We start from the raw sequence: 21623 nt of genomic DNA on the forward strand, positions 1-21623 counted from the left end.
TAATTTTTTTTTTTCTGTTCCTCAGACTGGCTAATCTCAATGGATCCATTTTCATTTTTTGCTGATACTTCCTTCTACCTACTCAAATCAATAGCAATTTGTCCTCTAGTAAAATTTTCATTTCAGTTATTGTACTTTTATTGATTGATTGATTGATTGATTTTTGGCTGCATTGGGTCTTCATTGTTGTATGTGGGCTTTCTCTAGTTGCAGCAAGCAGGGGCTACCCTTCCTTGTGGTGCACGGGCTTCTCATTGAGGTGGCTTCTCTTGTTTCAGAGCTCAGGCTCTAGGCACACGGGCTTTGGTAGTTGTGGCATGCAGGCTCAGTAGTTGTGGTGCACGGGCTTAGTTGCTCTGTGGTATGTGGGATCTTCCCAGACCAGGGCTCAAACCCATGTCCCCCGCATTGGCAGGTGGATTCTTAACCAGTGCGCCACAAGAGAAGTCCCTGTACTTTTTAACCCCAGAATGGTCTACATTGTTCCTTTTTATAATTTCTCTTTATTGATATCCTCTAGTTAGTGATACATTATTCTCATACTTCTCTAGTTTATTAAATATGATTTACTTTTGCTCATTGATCACTTTAAAAACAGCTGATTTGAAGTCTTTGTCTGGTAACCAATATCTGGACTTTCTCAGGGACAGTTTCTATTCACTTTTTTCATGTGTACGGGTAATATTTTCTTGTTTCTTTGTATGTCTCATAACTTTTTGTTGAAAACTGGACCTTTCAAATGCAAGCAGGCCTCATTTTATGGTGCTTCACTTTATTAGGCTCTGCAATAATGCATTTTTTTACAATTGAAGGTTTTTGGCAACTCTAAGCTATCAGATGATGATTAGTAATTTTTAGCAAAAAAGTATTTTTAATTAAGGTATGTACAGTGTTTTTTTAGACATAATGTTATTGCACACTTAATAGACTACAATAAAGTGTAAACACTTTTATGTGCACTGGGAAACCAAGATATTTATGTGGCTTGCTTTATTTCAATATTTGCTTTATTGTACTAGTCTGGAACCAAACCCAAAATATCTCTGAGGTATCCCTTGTAATATAATATGGCAACTATGGAAATTAGATTCTACCTCCTCCTGAAGGTTTGTTACCATTGCTGTTTTTCCATAGTAGTTGTTTTTTTGTTTATTTAATGACTTTTCTGAACTAATTCTGCAAAGTCACTATTCTCTGTCATGTACGGTAACTAAAATCTCTACTTAGTTTGGTGCTGAGCTAATGATTGAACAGACTTCCCTGAAAACCTGAAACTAAAAGTCCCCCAGTCTTCACCCAAGATCTCTGTGTGCTTAGACACAACTTCAACACTCAGCCAGGAAGATTTAAACTCTGCTTTCCCCTCCCCTTCCTGCCTTCTCAGAGCCTCAAAGTCTGCCAGAATTAAGAGCTTAGCACCTTTTCAGATATTTCCTGGGTATGCACACAACCCTCCACATACACGTGGCCTTCCAGATTCCCAGGGTATGTTGGAACTTGTCAAAGTCCCTAAGGACATCTCATTCCTTAACGTTTCCTTTTAAGACTTTTTGGTTAAGCTATTTACCCCCAACTGTTACCCATCACCTCAGGCAGCTGTGTTGTTAAAGCATTTGACAGGTGCTCCCTGCTGAGAGGATTTTAGCATTGGGCAAGTTCAAGTGAGGTCAATTAAAGACATGCTTTTTGAGTGTGGTCTTCTGGGGAACCACTAGACAGATCAGATAATTACTCTTCCTTGGGAATGAGGCTTTGTAAAAGCTCCCGCTCTGTTCTTTTTCTTCAGTACCAGGAATGTGGGCTGTTATTTTTTAAGGCTATTTCTTTTTTAAAAAATATTTTTTTCTTTCTTTCTTTCTTTCTTTCTTTCTTTCTTTCTTTCTTTCTTTCTGGCTGCATTGGGTCTTCGTTACTGTGCGCGGGCTTTCTCTAGTTGCGGTGAATGGGGGCAACTCTTCATTGTGGTGCGAGGGCTTCTCATTGCGGTGGCTTCTCTTGTTGCAGAGCACGGGCTCTAGGCACGCGGGCTTCAGTAGTCGTGGCACACGGGCTCAGTAGTTGTGGCTCAAGAGCTCTAGACCACAGGCTCAGTAGTTGTGGCACACGGGCTTAGCTGCTCTGCAGCATGTGGGATCTTCCTGGACCAGGGCTCGAACCTGTGTCCCCTGCACTGGCAGGCGGATTCTTTACCACTGTGCCACCAGGGAAGTCCCAAGGCTATTTCTTTTCTTTTTAATTTATTTTATTGAAGTATAGTTGATTTACAATGTTGTGTTAATTTCTACTGTACAGCAACGTGATTCAATTATACATATATATATATTCTTTTTCATATTCTTTTCCATTATGGTTTATCACAGGATATTGAATATAGTTCCCTGTGCTATACAGTAGGACCTTGTTGTTTATCCATTTTATATATAATAGTTTGCACCTGCTAACCCCAAACTCCCAATCCGTTCCCCCCAAACCCCACCCCTTGGCAACCACAAGTCAGTTCTCTATGTCTGTGAGTCTGTAAGGCTATTTCTGAGTTGGAGAGTGGGGAATGGGACTAGGGTACGTTAAAATTCCACCAAGCTCGTTGTTCTTTACTGAGATTGAGTCATTTCTCTTTACTCCCTGAATTACTGTAAGATTTTGGTTGATTGCCAGAGTTCGAAAAGTGTTGATTCTGACAAATTCTGCAGTTTTTTCATTGTTTTTATGGAAAGGCAAATTTTACTCTGCCGTTTTTGCTGACGTTCCTTTTTTCTCTTTCTGTTTTTTGACGCTTAAATTTTCTTTGATTTTGCCAGTGGAAGCCTTTCATGCTGGCTTCTGTATTCTTTTGACATGTGCCTATCCGTTTTTTGCTGAGTAGACTTTCCTTGTCTGAACCCTGGAATCAACCATTTTTCCAAAGAGTCCTGGTTGCTTTTAAGCAGAGAATGGCATTAGAAACCAAGACCTGAGTATTAAGTATGCTCATTGTTATTGGGGTGTCACTGATCCTAGGACTTCTGAGTAGGCAGATGAGAAAACACACACATACACATTTATTTCTCTATATATTTTGAAAACCAAGAATTCACACCAACATCTCCAATTAAATACAATAAGGTTCATTCTCACTTTCCCTTCATTCACTTTTTTTTTTTTTTTTTGGCCACACAGCTTGAGGCATCTCAGTTCCCCAAGCAGGGACTGAACCCTGGGCATGGCAGTGAAAGCCTGTAATCCTAACCACTAACCCACCAGGGAACTCCCGCTCCATTCATCTTTGTAACACTCTTTTCTGATGGTGGGAAACCTGGTTCCCATTATCCTGCATGATTTATTTATTTCATCAATCCCCCTATATATAGCCAATCTCATTTTCCCATCACTATCCCCTATGCCAGCGGTCCCCAATCTTTTTGGCACCGGGGACCAGTTTTGTGGAAGATGATTTTTCCACGGACCGGGGTGGGGGTCGGGGGATGGTTCAGGCGGTAATGCAAGCAATGGGGAGAGGCAGATGAAGACTGTCTCACTGGCCTGCCACTCACCTCCTGTTGTGCAGCCCAGTTCCTCACAGGCCATGAACCGGGTGTTGGGGGCCCCTGCTCTATGCTATGTAGATGCCCTCCTCACTGCACTTGGACACTGACCCTCTCCCTCCAGCTAGACAGACCCCCATGTTGTTGTCCTGCTTACGTCACTTGGGCTCTGACACCATCCCATACCAGCCATCCCTCCACGAGGATGCTCTCCTCACCAACTTTGGACTCCAGCACTCTGGTGCCCACCATTTGGAATGCTTATTCTCGTCATCTAAGAACTGGATGATTTACACAGTCCCCTAAACACCTCTCCATCTATGCAAGCCCATCCATACCAAGAGCTGGTGTCTGCCTGCCCCCTGATACGGAAGCTAAAACTGCTCTTGGCTCACCTATGAAGGGCTCTTTTTTTAAAAAATTGTTTTTTAATTTTTTGGCCACGCCACTTGGCAGGTGGGATCTTTTTGTTCCCCGACCAGGGATCGAACCTGTGCCCCCTGCAGTGGAAGCTCAGAGTCCTAACCACTGGACCACCAGGGAAGTCCCTGAAGGGCTCATTTTTATGTCTGAAACCCAGCTCATCAAGGCTTCCTTGCATTCATTCTTGACTAGTCCTATTGAAAAGTATGGGTTTTTCTAGTTATCACCATGGAAGGGAGGGTCTTTGAGGGACTTCTACATTCTCAACAGAAATGGAAATCCTGCCAGCACTCCTTCACCACTTACTTTGTGCTAAAGCCAGGAGGGTGTGGAGTGGGAACTGATAGTTTTGCCTCTCTTAATTAGGAAGTCCGACAGAGAGCGAGAGAGAGAGAGAGGGCCAGATTCAGGTTCAAAATTTTATCTGTCTACTAGCTGTCTCACCCTGAATGTAACCTTCTAGACCAAGAATTGGCCAATGTTTTCTGAAAAGGGACAGATAGCAAGTATTTTTCAGCCCTGTGGGTCAATCAGTCTCTGACACTGCTCCTCCACTCTGCCCCTGTAACATGAAAGCACCTGGGCAATATGTCAGTGAATGGGTGGGGCTGAGTTTCTCTAAACTATTTATAAAAACAGCTGGGAGCCAGCTGTTCACAGGGAGGAGACTGAGTCTATTTTCTTCACTGCTACATCCCCAAAGTCAAGAACACTGCCTGACAGGTAGTGGGCACGCCAACAATGATAATAAACGAGTTGTTACCACTTGCATATTCTTTTCTCTCTCTCTCTCTTTTTTTAAGGTTTTTCAGCCATGCCAGGCAGCTTGTGGGATATTAATTCCCCGACCAGGGATTGAACCCACGTCCCCTACAGTGGAAGCATGGAGCCTTAACCCCTGGACCACCAGGGAAGTCCCTCCCTTGTATATTCTTTTTTTTTGCGGTACGCGGGCCTCTCACCGTTGTGGCCTCTCCGGTTGCAGAGCACAGGCTCCGGATGCGCAGGCTCAGCGGCCATGGCTCACCGGCCCAGCCGCTCCGCGGCATGTGGGATCTTCCCAGACCGGGGCACGAACCCGCGTCCCCTGCATCGGCAGGTGGACTCTCAACCACTGCGCCACCAGGGAAGCCCCCTTGTATATTCTTGATGGAAAAGTAATGACACAACCAGAGTGACCAGTGCTGGTGGATGGTTGAACAGAGCATGGGAGATCCAACTGTGCGGCATGTTCAAGGTCTTTCAGAGGGGTTTTTGTTCCTTAAAGAAAGGAGGAGGGGGCTTCCCTGGTGGCACAGTGGTTGAGAGTCCGCCTGCCGGTGCAGGGGACACGGGTTCGTGCCCCGGTCCGGGAAGATTCCACATGCCGCGGAGCGGCTGGGTCCGTGAGCCATGGCCGCTGGGCCTGCGCGTCCGGAGCCTGTGCTCCGCCACGGGAAAGGCCACAGCGGTGAGAGGCCCGCGTACCACAAAAAAAAAAAAAGAAAGAAAGAAAGAAAGGAGGAGGGGGACTTCCCTGGCAGTCTAGTGGTTAAGACTCCGTGCTTCCACTGCAGGGGGCGAGGGTTCGATCCCTGGTCAGGGAACTAGATCCCACCTGCCGCCTGCCCAGCACGGCCAAAAAAATACAAGAAGAAGAAGAAAAAAAAAGACAGGAGGAGGGAAAGAACTTTTATCGGGCATCTGTTTGGTGCCAAGAGACCCGACTTTTCTCATGACAGCCCTGTGAAGTGGGTTTGTATCATCGACGGGATGTCTGTGTCCCACTCCGCCAAGTTCCTATCTTGAAACCTAATCCCTAAGGGGATGATATTCTGAAGTGGGCATTTGGGAAGTGATTAGCTCGTGAATGGCATTAGTGCTCTTATAAAAGAGACCCCAGAGAGCTCTCTCACCCCTTCTGCCATGTGAAGACACAGCCAGAAGATGGTCTTCTGTGAATCAGGAGGCGGGTCCTCACCAGACACCAAATCTCCCCACACGTTGATCTTAGACTTCCAGCCTCCAGAACTGTGAGAAATAAATGTTGGTTGTTTAAGCCCCCCTGTCTATGGCATATCGCAGCCTGAAAGGACTGAGACGCTCTGTGTCCCCATTTCACATATGGGGAAAACTGAGGCTCAGGAGTTGAGGAGACACGCTCACGGCCTCACAACTGGAGGCAGATCTGGGGAGGTGGTGGCTTTCCCACCTCCAGAGACACAATCAACAGAGCTGGAACACCAACCCTTCAGGAAGATGAAACAGGATACTTTCTCTCGGATGGGCTTTTCCTACTACTGTTCTTTATAAACCCCTCCGCCTGGTGTTCAATACTTCATGATTGGACCCTGGACCGGCCATCCCATTTTTCCTCCTGGGGCTCTAAAGTCCTGCTGAAAAACTTTCAGTTCCTCTGGGAAGGAAGCCACATTCTCTTTCACTTCCTGACCTTTGCACATGTGGATCACTTGAACTGAAAACACCCTTTCTCCTACCACCCTGTTCCATCTCCTCTCAAACAACTCATCCTTCAGCATGTAACCTTTCCCCTAGAATGTGACCGTCAGAAAGCTCTGGAGTGTTTTCCAACATCACCAAGCCACTCTCTCAGTCTCACCCGACTCTGACTGGATGTCCTACAGATTGAACGCAGTCCTGACACTATCCACCTGGAGACAGCATCAGATCTGTTAAAAAAAAAAAAAAAAAAAGCAACTGTGTACATGTTAAAGATCTTATTGGCTTTATTCAATGATTCAAGAATTGGGCAGCATCCAGTCTAGCAGATAGAAAGGAGCCCTGAAGGGTTGTACAAGGCTAGAGGTTTCTTGGTTTGGGTTTTTTTTTGTTTTTTATTTTCTATTTTTTGGCCGCACCACGCGGCATGCAGGATCTTAGTTCCCCAATCAGGGATCGAACCCATGCCCCCTGCAATGGAAGCACAGTCTCTTAACCACTGCACCTCCAGGGAAGTCCCAAGCTAGAGGTTTTATATAGGCAGAAGGAAGTAGGATCAAGGAAGTGGTACCGGCAAAAAAGTGGCTGGGTCATTGTAAGATTATTTTCCTGCAGGGGATGGCAGGGGTCTATCAGACGATTCCTTATTGCCTGGTTTAAGATTCCATTTCTGAGAGAGCTCTAACTGTCGTTAAGCCTGAGTTTGGTGATGTGAGGCTCACTATAAGTGACTCCATTTTGGCTCTGTTTTCTTGTTTTTAACAGATCCCACAGGTTAAGGGGTCAGTCCCACAAAACTGTCCTCAACTTCAGACACCAAGTGTAGATCCAGGCCATGCATGCTTCTGACCCACCCACTACAAATCAGGGTTTCCCATGACTCCCTCCTCAAGTCTGATAATTTGTTAGAACTCACAAATCTTAGGGAAACATTTACTTACCAAAACATTTACTGGTTTGTTATAAAGGATATTATAAAGGAGACAGATGAGCAACCAGGTAGAGTACATAAGGCAAGGTCCAGAAGGATCCTGCATGGAGGAGCTTCTGTCCCCGTGGAACTGGTGTGCGCCACCCTTACCAACCACAAAGCTCATGAGATCTCAACAAATGTCTGGTAAACAGATGAGATGAGTGAGGAAATACTGTCTCACTCCATTGCCTAGTTCATCTTCTGTACCACACAGACATATGTAGCTGCCCAGTCCTACATTCCCGCCTGGATTCTCATCTCTCTCTTCCACCCACAAATCGCATCATCTTTTAATACCACCTCCCCCAGGAAGTCTTCCTTGCCTACCCACGTGGAGCCCCCTCCCAAACGAGTTGAGCTGCACAGACTCTGTCTACCTTATAACTTTGATCTGACAGCAGAAGGATTTCCCAAAGATCTGCCCCAGGTTATACCCCACCTTCCTCCCTGATTCTCAGACAAGTGCCACCTGCTGCTTTAGAGGTGTCATTGAAATGGGACCCAGGCTGGGCTGGCCTCACAGAAACCTGCCAAGCACCAGAATTCCAGAACCTCAAGCTAACATACACAGACCAAGAGGAGACCGCTGTGGGCTGTGGGCAGGAGTCAGGGGATGGACTGCCTACTGTGTTTCTCGCCAGGCTGGACAGCACCACCCAGTGGTCAAGGAGGCTTCAACACAGGTTTACAGAACAGATACCTTCCTGCCTCCTTGCCTTTGCATTAGCTGGTCCCTCTGCCTGGCATGCTGCCCTTCCTCCTTCTCTCAATAGTTTACCTATTCTTGAGAGTGACTTCACAGTCCTCTGGGTTTGCTCATTTCCTCACCTTGAGCCTTAGCCCCTCCTAGGCACTGCTGCCCTCCAGAGCCCCAGGAAGGAGGGTGTGCCCCATCACACATTCTGCCCTGCAGTAAAGGGTCCTGGGTCAGCTGTTGCTCCAGCCTCGAAGACTCCATTCCTGGTGATGTGGATGAGTTGTGCCTCACGTCTTGGAGCAGGAAGACTTCCAGGAACAGAGGCATGCTTCATCCATCTTTGTGGGAAAACCTCTAGGTGTCACCACACTTCTTAGAAAAGGGCTGTTCTCACTCCTGCCTTCACCCCTCCCAAAACCACCAATGGCAGTATCTACTTTTCCTTTGAGAACACCAGCAGACCCATTACTACTGTCTTGGCCTCACCCTTGATAAAGGTGGCCACTCCCCACTTCCTGCTTGAACCTCGTTTTCCTGGGACTCCCCTGATGGCTTCACCTGCTGGGTCTCCTCCTTCCTCCAGCCCGCTATTGCTCCATCTCCTTCCTCTTCTTTTGCCTGACCTTGCAATTTGCCTGTCATTTATGAACCTTTGCAATCCAAATCCCCTTCTGCTGTTGGAAGGACAAGAAAGGAAGAGAACCAGAGATGGACTGATTGTCCAATTTCTCCAGGATTGCAGCCAGCCTGAGGCTGCAGAGGGCAGCAAAGTCAGAGGGAGACACCGAGACCAGAACTGAGTGAGAAACCACCCAAAATCTAATAGGTCAAAAGTGAAAGCCCAAAGTGGTTATAAATACCAAATGGCCACAAGCTAGGGTACAGGGAGACAAGGGTGAGGCTATAAAACAATCTTGTTCTGATGTTGTTTTAGGTACTTGATCTTTAATTACTTTCCTTTCTAGTGTCTTGTATATTTAGTCTGCTCAGGTTTTTTTGTTTGTTTGTTTTTTGTTTGTTTATTTAGTCTGCGCTGGGTCTTTTTTGAATATAAATTTATTTATTTTTGACTCTGTTAGGTCTTCATTGCTGCGCACAGGCTTTCTCCAGTTGCGGTGAGCAGGGGCTACTCTTCATTGCAGTGCGCGGGCTTCTCATTTAGGTGGCTTCTCTTGTTGTGGAGCACGGGCTCTAGGCGTGTGGGTTTCGGTAGTTATGGCACGCAGGCTCAGTAGTTGTGGTGCATGGGCTTAGTTGCTCCGTGGCATGTGGGATCTTCCCAGATCAGGGCTCGAACCCATGTCCCCTGCATTAGCAGGCATATTCTTAAAACACTGCACCACCAGGGAAGCCCCTGCACTGGGTTTTAGTTGCAGCGTGCTGGATCTTTTAATTGCAGCATGCAGACTCTTAGTTGCAGCATGCATGCAGGATCTAGTTCCCCGACCAAAGATCGAACACGGGTCCCCTGCATTGGGAGCATGGAGTCTTACCCACTGGACCTCCAGGGAAGCCCCAGTTGGCTCGGATTTCAAGCTTCTTCTTGGGTCCCTTTGGATATCTGGTATCACTCTGTGATCTATCTCCCAATTGTTCACTGATTTGCTTGTTTCACCTCTGGCTCCCCTACATACAAGTTATCTCTTACTATATAACAAATTGCCACAAACTGAATGGATTAAAACAACACACATTTGTTATCCCAGGTTTTTGCAGGTCAGGAATCTATCCATGACTTAGTGGATCCTTTGCCTGGGATCTCTCTTGAGGCTGCAATTAGGGGGATGGCCAGGAGGACTAGGGTTTCATCTGAAAGTTGGATAGGGGAAGGATTCACTTCTAACCTCACTCATGTGGGCTTGGGTCAGATTTGTTTCCTGTGGGATGTTGCACTGAGTCTCAGTTCCTAGCTATCTGTTGGTCAAAGGATGCCTTTAGTTATTTACCACATGAGTTTCTCCAACAAGGCAACTTCATCAAAGCCAGCAAGGAAGAGAGTGCCAGCAAGACAGCAGTCAGAATCTTTTGTAACCTAATTTCCGAAATGGCATTTCTTCATGAGGAGATATTCTACTGGTTAGAAGCAAATTACTCTTTAGTAGAGGATTACACAAGGCCATGAATACCAAGAGGTAGGGACCATTTTAGAAATGGCTTACCATATCCCACCAGACTATAATTCTGTTAGTGCTGGGACCTTTTTGTTCACATTAACTATCATGTCTCCAGTGTTTTCGAGTGAATGGCATATAGTAGATGCTCAATTAATATCTGCAAAATGAGAGACTAAATGGAGTAAGCTGTATAGTCTAAGAGTAGAATAGCTAAGGAGTGCTTCAACATTTCTTTTATTATGTTCACGGGTTGTTGAAACTAATCAAGGAGCAGTGGGATGAGTGGAATTGTCATGGCAGGTAAAACCAAGGGCAGTGGACTGTAGGGTGAACCCAGACAGGGAGAAGTTATTGAACTACAGAAGCCATGGGTCTTCTCACCTTGCAGGGCTCCAGGAAGTGATCAGCAGATATTAGGCTTGGTGAGTGCTATGTACCTGCCAAGATGTATCAGTTAGCATTTGCTGCATAACAAACTTCTCCTCTCCAAAAATTAATGATTCAAAATAAAAACTAGGGCTTCCCCGGTGGCACAGTGGTTGAGAGTCCGCCTGCCGATGCAGGGGACACGGGTTCGTGCCCCGGTTCAGGAAGATCCCACATGCTGCAGAGCGGCTGGGCCCGTGAGCCATGGCCGCTGAGCCTGCGCGTCCGGAGCCTGTGCTCCGCAACGGGAGAGGCCACAACAGTAAGAGGCCCGCGTGCCACAAAATAAATAATAAATAAAAATAAAAGCTATTTAGTTCATAATTGTGTGGTTCAGAAATTTGAGTCTGGCTCTGTTGGAAAGTTCTGCTGAGCACAGGTGAGCTCATTCATGCATCTGTGGTCAGCTGGTGGGTCGATTAAGTCTGGCTACTTAGCCAGTGCAGTTTTACAAGATAAGCGAAAATACTTTGACAATGCTCGCATCAAGAGAGGAGGTCTTGATCCCCCTGAATCTGGGTGGGCTTGGACAGCTTCAACGAATAGAGTATAGCAGAAGCAATATTATATGAGCTCCAACACTAGATCATAAAAGACCATGCAAGCTGCTTCCTTGTTTGCTGGAAGACTCACTCCCAGAGACTTGACACATCATGTAAGGAGTCCAACTACCCTGAAGCTGTCATGCTAGAGATGCCATGTGGAGGGACTACATGGAGACACCCTGAGACTACAGAAAAAAAGAGGGATTTCCCCCCCAAGAGACCCCAATCATTTGAGTGATCCAAGCCCAGAAACCAGACACGTGAATAGAAATGCCACCAGATAATGCCAGCTCCCAGCCACTCTAGGCACCCCCCAGCCCTTCAAGTCTTCCCAGCTTAAGTCCTAGATGCCATGGAGCAGAAACGAGCCATCTTGTTGTGCCCTGTCCAGGCTCCTGACCCACAGAACCCATGAATATGTTTTAAATGGTTGCTATTTTACGTTACTGAGTTCTACGGTGGTTTGTTGCACAGCAATAGAAAATGGGAACAGATGGACTTACTCATAGCTTGAGGTTGATTGGTTGGTGATTGAGACCGCAGGGGTGACTGAGTCACGGGCCTCTCATCACCCAGGTTACTGGGCTAAATGGCAGGGTAGGCAGCTCTCTCATCAACCCCCAACAGAAACATCAAAAAACAAGCAGAAACTGTCATAACCAAATTTCTCAACAGCGAAAGGTTTATAGCAACCCTACCCAGTAAAGAGTTTAAGGTATTGATCACAATAATGCTCAAAGAGCTAAGGAGGAAAATGGATGAACAGAGTGAGAAGTTAGGCTTTTTTTTTTTTTTTTAAGCTGTGCCACACAGCTTACAGGATCTTAGTTCCCTGACCAGGGATTGAACCTGAGCCTTCAGCAGTGAAAGCGCAGAGTCCTAACCACTGGACTGCCAGGGAATTCCCAGAAGTTAGGCATTAAAAAAAAAAAAAAGTTGGAAAATATAAAGAAAAAACAAAGAGAGCTGAAGAGTACAATAACTGAAATTAAAAATACACTTGAGGGATTTCCCTGGTGGTCCAGGGGTTAAGACTCCTAATGCAGGGGGTCGGGGTTCGATCCCTGTTCATGGAACTAGATCCCATATGCCACAACCAAAAGATACTGCAGGCCGCAACGAAGATCTTGCGTCCGCAAATAAGACCCAGGGCAGCCAAATAAATAAATATTTTTTTAAAATACACTTGAAGGAATCAACAGTAGATTAGATGATACAGAAGAATGGATCGGTGAACTGGAAGAAAGAATAGCGGAAATCACTCAAGCTGAACAGAAAAAAAGAAAAAAGAATTTTTAAAAATGAGGACAGTTTAAGAGACCTCTGGAACAACATCAAGCATACTGACATTCACATTATAGGGGTCCCAGAAGGAGATGAGAGAGAGAGAGAAAGGGGCAGAGAACATATTCGAAGACATAATAGCTGAAAACTTCCCTAACCTGGGAAAGGAAACAAACATCCAGGTCCAGGAATCACAGAAAGTCCCAATCAGGATCAACCCAAAGAGGACCATACCAAGACATGTTGTAATTAAGATGGCAAAAATTAAAGACAAAGGGAGAATATTAAAAGCAGCAATAGAAAAGCAAGACGTTACGTACAAGAGAACTCCCATAAGGCTATCAGCTGACTCTTCAGCAGAAACTCTGCAGGTCAGAAGAGAGTGGCATGATATATTTTAAGCGATGAAATGGAAAAACCTACAACCAAGAATACTCTACCCAGCAAGGTTCTCATTCACATTTGAAGGAGAGATCAAAAGTTTTACAGACAAGCAAAACTAAAAAGACTTCAGCACCACCAAACCAGCTTTACAAGAAATGTTAAAGGGACCTCTCTAAGCAGAAAAGACAAGACCATAACTAAAGCTGTGAAATTATGAAAGGAAAAATCTCATTTTAAAGGCAAATATACATTAAAGGTAGTAGATCAACCATTTAGAAAGCTAGTAGGGGGTTTCCCTGGTGGCGCAGTGGTTAAGAATCCGCCTGCCAATGCAGGAGACACGGGTTCAAGCCCTGGCCCGGGAAGATCCCACATGCCGCGGAGAAACTAAGCCGGTGCACCACTAGTGAGCCTGGGCTCTAGAGCCCGCAAGCCACAACTACTGAGCCCACGTGCCACAACTACTGAAGCCTGTGCACCTAGAGCCCGTGCTCCGCAACAAGATAAGCCACGACAATGAGAAGTCCGCACACCACAACGAACAGTAGCCCCCGCTCACTGCAATTAGAGAAAGCCTGCGCACAGCAACGATGACCCAACAGAGCCAAAAATAAATAAATAAATACATAAATCAATTTATTTTTTTTAAAAAGCTAGTAGGAAGGTTAAAAGACAAAAGTAATAAAGTCATCTATATCCACAATAAGTAGTTGAGGGATACACGAAACAAAAATATGTATAATATGATGTCAAAAACAGTAAACATTGCAGGGGGGAGGAAAAATGCAGGGTTGTTAAAATATGATCAAACTGAAGAGATCAGCAACTTAAAATAATCATGTACATATACAGATTCCTATATATAAACCTCATGGTAACCACAAACCAAAAATCTATAATAGATACATACACAAAAAAAGAGAAAGGAATCCAAACATAACACTAAAGATACTCATCAAATCACAAGCAAAGAGAGCAAAAGAAGAAAGGAAGAAAGAAGAACTACAAAAACACCACCACAAGAATTAACAAAATGGCAATAAGTACATCAATAACTACCTTAAATGTAAAGCTGACGGGACTCATACGTTCTGGTTTTAAACTTAATACAAAGCTACAGAAACAAAACAGTTTGAAACAGTGTGGTCTGGCACAAGGATAGATGTATTACCAATGGAATAGAATTGAAAATCCGGAAATAAACCCATACATCTATGGCCAGTTGATTTTTCACAACAGTGCCAAGTCCATTCAATGGGGGAAAACATAGTGTCTTCAACAAATGGTGCTGGGACAACTGGATTTCCACATGCAAAAGAATGAAATTGGACCTTTACTTCACATCATATATAAAAATTAACTAAAAATGGAAAAACAACCTAAATATAAGAGCTAAAACTATCAAACTCTTAGGAGAAAACATAGGAGTAAACCTGTATGACACTGAATTTGGCAATGGATTTTTAGATATGACATCCAAAGCACAGGCGACAAAAGAAAAAATAGATAAATTGGACTTCATCAAAATTTAAAACTTTTATGCATCAAAGGATGTCTTCAAGAAGGTGAAAAGACAACATACAGAATGGGAGAAAATACTTGCAAATCATATATCTGATAAGAGCTTAATATCCAGAACATATAAAGAAATCCTGCAACTCAATAACAACAACAAAAAACATACAACTCAGTTTAAAAATGAGCAAAAGACTTGAATAGACATTTCCCCAAAGATGATATACGAACGGCTGATAAGCACATAAAAAGATGCTCAATATTATTAGTCACTAGGTAAATGCAAGTCAAAGCCACAGTGAGATAACAGTTCACACCTACTAGGATAGCTATAGCTTTTTTTTTTAATAACAAATATTGGCAAGGATGTAGAGAAATTGGAACACCCATGCATTTCTGGTGGGAATTTAAAATGGTGCAGCTACTGTAGAAAACACTTTTGCGGTTCCTCAGAAAGCTAAACATAGAAGTACCATAGGATCCAGCAGTTCCACTCCTGGGCATATATCAAAATAATTGAAAGCAGGGTCTCAAACAGATACCTTTGCACCCGTGTTCATAGCAGCATTATTCACAGTAGCCAAAAGGTGGAAACAACCCGGGCGTCCATTGACAGATGAATAGATAAGCAAAATATAGTTCATACAAACATCAGAATATGATTTAGCTTTTAATAAAAAGGAATGAAGTTCTAATACAACATGGATGAACCTGAAAATATTTGCTAAGTGAAATAAACCAGACGAAAAGACAAATATTGTATTATTCCACTTAGGTGAACTACCTAGAATAGATTAATTCATAGAGACAGAAAGTGGAATAGAGGTTACCAGGGGCTGGGGGTGGGGCAGGAGGGAATGAGGAGTTATTGTTTCATGGGGACAGAGTTTCTACTTGAGAATGATGAAAAGATTTTGGAAGTAGGTAGTGATGATTGTAGAGCATTGTGAGTGCAGCTAATGCCACTGAATTGTACACTTAAAAATGGCAAATGGGGCTTCCCTAGTGGCGCAGTGGTTGAGAGTCCACCTGCCGATGCAGGGGACGCGGGTTCGTGCCCCGGTCCGGGAAGATCCCACATGCTGCGGAGCGGCTGGGCCCATGAGCCATGGCCGCTGAGCCTGCGCGTCCAGAGCCTGTGCTCCGCAACGGGAGAAGCCACAACAGTGAGAGGCCCACGTACCGCAAAAAAAAAAAAAAAAAAAAAAAAAAAAGGCAAATGTTAGGTTATATATTTTACCACAATTTAAAATTCTCCAAAAAAAAAAAAAAAAAGAGCAGAAGCTGCTAAGCCTCTTAAGATCTGGGCTCAGAACTAGCCCAGCATCACTTCTGATGCATTCTGTTGGTCAGAATAAGTGATAAAGCCAGCTCAAATTCAAGTGATGGGGAAACAGACTCTACTTCTCTATAGGAGGAGCTACATATATTGTCCCTTTTTTCTCTCTTTATAAGACAGTATCAAGTCTGAGACCATATTAGTCAATATTCCCAACAAACAAATTTTGAGTCCAAAGCTTAGTCCAGAAAAAAATTTTTGATTGTGCTAAAACTTATCTGCTAAATACTGAGAAGAGTCTTTTAATAAATTTAAATATGCAAAATCTGACTCTGAAGAAATGACAACCACCCCCCCCAAAAAAAAAATCACAGAGGTAGAATTGACAGCTGGTAAAAACTGGACAAAAAGAGTCCAATTAATGAATCAAATGTTTACTGCAAAAATCACATGGAAAAAAATGTTCCTGATAAAAATGATTTCAATCAAGTAAAAATAAACACTGAAAAAAAATTGGGAACGGTTTAAGTGCACTGAATAGCAAAGTGATCCAGCAATCTAATTGGCTAGATTCAGCTTAGGATTCAAAAGTCTTTTCCAACAGAAATGTGTTGGATTTTTTTTCCCACTGTGCTTATAAAAATGGAATCAAAGCATCCCCAGAATAAAACTATCCTTTGTGTGAATACGGCAGAGTAAGGATGAGAGGGTCAGATGCCCTGTGCATTTTCCTAGTGTTTAACATTATTCCCCAGACACCAGATGCCACTTATCTCCTAGGCAAGGTCCCAGAAACGATCTGGTCATGACCTCTATCTGAGTGGCCTTGGACCCCACCCAGGTTTGTGCCTCTGCAGACCCCTCTGTCCCCCACCTCCTGTACCAGTCCAGGTTCTTCTGTTCCTTGGAAGTTGTGGGTCACACCAAACTGTTCTTTTCTGAAGGCAAACCCCAAGATTTGTCCTTTATGATGGCTCCTCACTCTTCCGCATGAGGGACCACGGGCAGCCAGCTCAGAGATTGTCCTTTGGTGACTACTTGACCCTCACCACATCCTGGTGTCACTCTTGCCCTCCTGACTTACTCTGCATCCTATCTCTAACATGCCCATAGGGGTCCTCCCCCTGCCTCCCAAGTCCACCCAGGAATCAGAGGACAATGTCCATAAGATTCTCTTCAGCTTCATACTCTGCAAATCCAAGGTCACCTTGGATTTGTCAAGGACTATGAAATGGCCAGCACATAAGCTTTAAAAGAAGGAAGGCAAATAGGGACTTCCCTGGTGGTCCAGTGGTTAAGACTCCACCCGTCCACTGCAAAGGGCATGGGTTCAATCCCTAGCCCAGGAACTAAGATCCCTCCACCAAAAAAAAAAAAAAGGGAGGGGGAGGCAAAGATACGCTTTTCTTTTCCTTTTTTTTTGGCCCTGCGGCACGTGGGATCTTAGTTCCCCAACCAGGAATGGAACCTGGGACCTCGGCAGTGAAAGCATGGAGTCCTAACCACTGGACAGCCAGGGAATCAAAGTTATGTTCTTTTTATATATATATATAATTTCATTTTTTTATTTTTGGCTGCATTGGGTCTTTGTTACTGTGCGTGGGCTTTCTCTAGTTGCAGTGAGTAAGGGCTACTCTTCCTTACAGTGCACGTGCTTCTCATTGCAGTGGCTTCTCTAGTTGCAGAGCATGGGCTTTAGGCACATGGGCTTCAGTAGTTGTGGCACAAGGGCTCAGCAGTTGTGGCACACAGGCTTAGTTGCTCCACGGCATGTGGGATCTTCCCGGACCAGGGCTCAAACCCATGTCCCCTGCACTGACAGGCAGATTCTTAACCACTGCACCACCAGGAAAGTCACAAAGATACGTTCTTTTTTAAAAAATGGGGTATGGGGGTATATGGGCATGTGGGGGAGAAGGAATTCATTATAACTATTTTTACCACAGAGTTTTTAGAAATACGCTTGGAAGCTTTTCTTAACAGTTCCAAAATTTTAATAGATGCAATGTACAATAGATAGTAAGAGAGAGGGAAGACACAGAGAAGGAGTATAGACAGCGGCAGAGAGGGTGTAGACAGATTCAGAGTAGAGACAGAGACAAAGAGAGAACAGACAGAGGCAAAATGTAGATGGGACAGAGTGTAGACAGAGGCGGAGACGGATGAACAGGGGCAGAAAGCGTGGCTGTATGGCATTCACCGCTCCCAAAACCAGAAGGAGCCCCCTACCTACTATTTAGAAGGTTGAGATCTCAAACCTCAGAAGGTCCTGACACTCCCCACTCTGGGTGCCAGCCTTCCCCGTTTCCATTTCTGTCTCTCCATTTTGAACTTACGATGTCACCCTCTCTTCTGTGACAGGGTCCTTCCCTTCCCCACCCCCCTCCAGGGCCCACCCCTGCATCTTGGGGCGGAAACTTGTCCTTTTCTCTAAGTCTTGCCCCCTATCCATAACTGCCTCTACATCTCCCTCCCCAGCCTGAGCGATCCCCCCACCCTTCCCTTCCCTGTTAATAATCTTGGGCCCGCCATTCATTCACTCATCAAACATTTATAAGCAGTTCCCATGTGCTGGGCCCCTGCTCAGCAATACCAGGGACCCCCTGACCTAGGCCCCGCCTTCCCCCGCCCCCATCTATCTAGGAGGGGTGGGGGATGGGAGGGCCATGTAAGCAGTGATAACAGCGTGCTCTGAGTTTGTTGGGGGAACATAAGACACTGTCAGCCTCAGACAAGATACCTAACCCGGCCTAGACTAGAGAATGCGACAGGCCTGAGTCTCCGGTGTGACACCCCGACCACCCAAAGCCCCGCCCTCAGCACAGAGCCGGGCTCAGAGAAGATGTGGTCCCTCAGCCCAAGGGATTTCTGGCAACGCCCCTTCTCAGACCCAACCCATTAGCCTCTACCTGATCTGCCCCCGCCCCATCACTGATCTAGGCCACGCCCTTCTCAGCCCCTCCCGTACTTCATTCACACCACCAGGCCTCAAGCCCCACCGCCCGGGAGGCTAACCTCACATGATCTCGTTGGCCAGAGAGCGTCACTTCACCGCCCTCCTTCAGTGTCATTGGCTCTCTAGGTGTCAATCTTCTTTATAGAGGCCCAAGAGTTACCATGGCCGAGGTTTGAGGGGCAGTTAATAATGGCCGTCCCAGGAAGTCTCGTTATTGGGCAAAAAGCCCGGCTCTGGGCGGGGCTTAGAGCCAAACGCTGGCCTGCCTCTGTCTGGGGTTCCTCAGGGACGCAGCCTTCCCTCAGAGACACACCCCTCTCTCCTTTCTATTGGTCCTTCCAAGTGTTGATCAACAGGATTCCACATTCCGATAGGCAAAACACCCCGTCCTTCACTGCTTCCCTAATTTCAATTCGCTTCTCTCCTTAAAGGCGGCAACCTTCTGGCCGTAGCCAGGGCCCTCGCCCTCCTTACGGAGTGACCATGGATTGGCCAGACACCCCGTCACTCCTGGTCAGTGGGCGGAGCCATAGCGCCTGGGGGCGGTGAATTGGCTGACTGGGCCTCGGGGGCGGGGCAGCGGCTCTTGTCAGCGGGTGAAATGGCAGCGACAGAGCCGGCGGCGGCCGCGGTCCCGGGGGGCGGCTGAGGGGGCCGGGCCGGGCTGCGGGGCGAGCGACGCGGCGGGGCCCGGGACGGCGGCGCGGCCCGGGACGGCGAGGCTCGGCATGGCTATGGCGGCGCGCTCTTCGCAGGTAGGTAGGCGGTGCGGGCCGGGCCTCCCGGGCGCCTTCTCAGGCCCACGACTCCGCGCTGCGGCCCACGGGGGCCGGGCAAGACTGGGACTCGGGCCCCCTCGCCCCGGAACCCGCGCCGGGAGTCCTCGGCACTCCCAGCACGGACCCTGGCCGTCAGCCTCGGGCCCTGGCCCCTGCCCATCCTCGTTCCGACGCTTCCCGACCCCTCAGGGCCCCTCCCACGACTCCTCCGGGCGCCCTCCTCCCCCACGCCGCCCCCTCCCCGGGAGGGCCCCTCAGGCCCGTGACCCCCGCTCACCCTCTTTACTGACCCTCAGGACCCCTTCCCGGACCCTTCAGGGCTCCCCCAGTCCCCACCCCGCAGACCCAGCCCCTACGAGCGCCCCCGCAAGCCCAGGACCTCCGCCCTCTCTCTGTCCCGATCCCTCAAGACCCCTTTCATCTGTAGACCCCTTGCCACACCATCCCTCCCCTCACTTCACATCCTATCTCTGGGCCCAGACCTGCCCCCGCCCCCAAGAATACCCATCTTAGAGCCATACCCCTCCCTTCTGACAGCACAGGACCCCTCCCCAGCCTCTATAAATCCGGACTCCTGCCCGCAGGCCTCACCTCAGCCTGCTGGGCCATCTCCCACCCCCAGCAGCCCCGTGCCCAAGGGCACCCCTGAAAGCCACTCCTCAGGGTCATCGTCGCACCCACACCCTGATCCTGACCCATCTTGATCCCTACTTCCTGAAGATCCACCCTCATCTCATGCTCAGGACCTCCCAACAGATGTTCTGAACTCCATTCCTCACCTAAGGGACACCCACCTCTGTGAGGGCCCCACTCACACGCACAAACACACACACACACACATCTGGGAGGCAACAGAGCAAAACCCATGAACCCCCAACAACTGAATGACACCCTGGGCCCCTCACACACATTCAGGAGCCCTTCACACACACGCACGGACAGACACTTGGATCCCCAACACACGCAGAAAAACTTAAGACCTCCAACACAGGGCCAGGCAGTTGGGACCTGCCCCCGTCAACAAGCGCGCGCACACACACACACACACACACACACACACACACACACAGGGCTCCTCAGCACTTTGGCACCCCTCCTTGGAATTCACTTGCCCAGGTCCTCCTGGAGGCCCCCACAGCTCCCAGCTCAGGCAGAGACTCAGAGACATGAGCTACCTGCCCGGCCCCAGGCAGCCAGCCTTCCCATCCACACCAGCCTCCCTGCGCCCGTGCCCCTATTGGGGCCCTGGAGGTGGCGGGGTGACCCAGAATCTCCCAGCACCCCTGTGGACACCTGCCCCAGGCCTCTTCCCCTTTATTCATCTCCCTCGCTTTACCCTTCTTCAAAGGGAAGAATGCTCCCTCTCTCGCCTACATCAGTCTCCCCAAAAGAACCACTGGCTGCCCACTGATTTCTGCCACCCCTGGCAGAGGGGTAGGGGTACCACCTGCTCCTGGCCCCGGTCCTGAAGCCTGACCAGACTGGTAGGACCAGCATCCTGACCCCACCACGCCCACTGGCCTCAAATGGCAGGAGCAGCCCCTGACAGCCCCGAGAACTCTTTCACCCACGACCGGCATGTCATGCCAAAATGAAACAGCTTCCTTCGATCCTGGCATTTGAGACCCAGTGAGGCTGGGTTTGGGCCTGCCAGAAGCAGACAGCTCTTTGTTAAGGAATATTTTCAGAAAGGAAAAATGTGCTGAAGAGGCTCGGGTGGAACACGAGTGAGGAGTCGGCTTGGTTTTTTTTCCCTCAGCCAGGCTGGGATGGATCTGGGGGACCCATGTCATCGTGTCTTTCCAGGTGTACTGGCTCTTCCTGCCCTACAGCCCACATCCTCGGGTCCAGCCTGTGTGTTCCCTTGGGCTTCTGTGGTCGACTGCAGGTGGTTTGGTTTGACTGCAGGTTGGGATGAGGCAAGTCAAAGAGGAGGGCAGATCACAGAACTGGCGAGACAGCGCAGCCAGGACCGCAGGGACTACGAAGGAGCCCCAGGTCCTGCCTGAGGGGAATCCAGATCAGGCCGGCGCTGCCTGTCTGACATAAGCACGCCTGGAAAGCCCCAGAGGAGCAAGCCCAGGCTTCCTTGTGGATATTTACCAGCGGATTCTGGATGGCTCTGGGGAAAAGCGCATCTAGGCTTGGGGCCTTGACTTACCCATCTAGAAAATGGGGAGAGAAATCCCGAAACCAGAACTTTGTACTGCAGGGGAGCCAGAGGGGTTAGGATGTGGCCCTGAATGTCCCCTGGGCACCAGGTGGAAGGGGTCAGTGGGGTCCAGGAG

At 47.5% G+C, this 21623-nt stretch overlaps 1 protein-coding gene across 1 annotated transcript in view; it reads left to right on the plus strand.

Annotated features, from left to right (window-relative positions):
• The first annotated feature begins 19149 nt into the window (after window positions 1–19149).
• The window catches only part of EVI5L (ecotropic viral integration site 5 like), a 30418-nt gene continuing 27944 nt past the window's right edge, over window positions 19150–21623 (plus strand). Inside the window, exon 1 of the mRNA XM_032625514.1 lies at window positions 19150–19311. The gene's annotated coding sequence lies outside the window, so the exon portion shown is untranslated. The remainder of the gene's footprint in view (window positions 19312–21623) is intronic.

The sequence above is a fragment of the Phocoena sinus genome, chromosome 3, assembly GCF_008692025.1.
Source record: "Phocoena sinus isolate mPhoSin1 chromosome 3, mPhoSin1.pri, whole genome shotgun sequence".
NCBI classification, from domain to species: Eukaryota; Metazoa; Chordata; class Mammalia; order Artiodactyla; family Phocoenidae; genus Phocoena; species Phocoena sinus.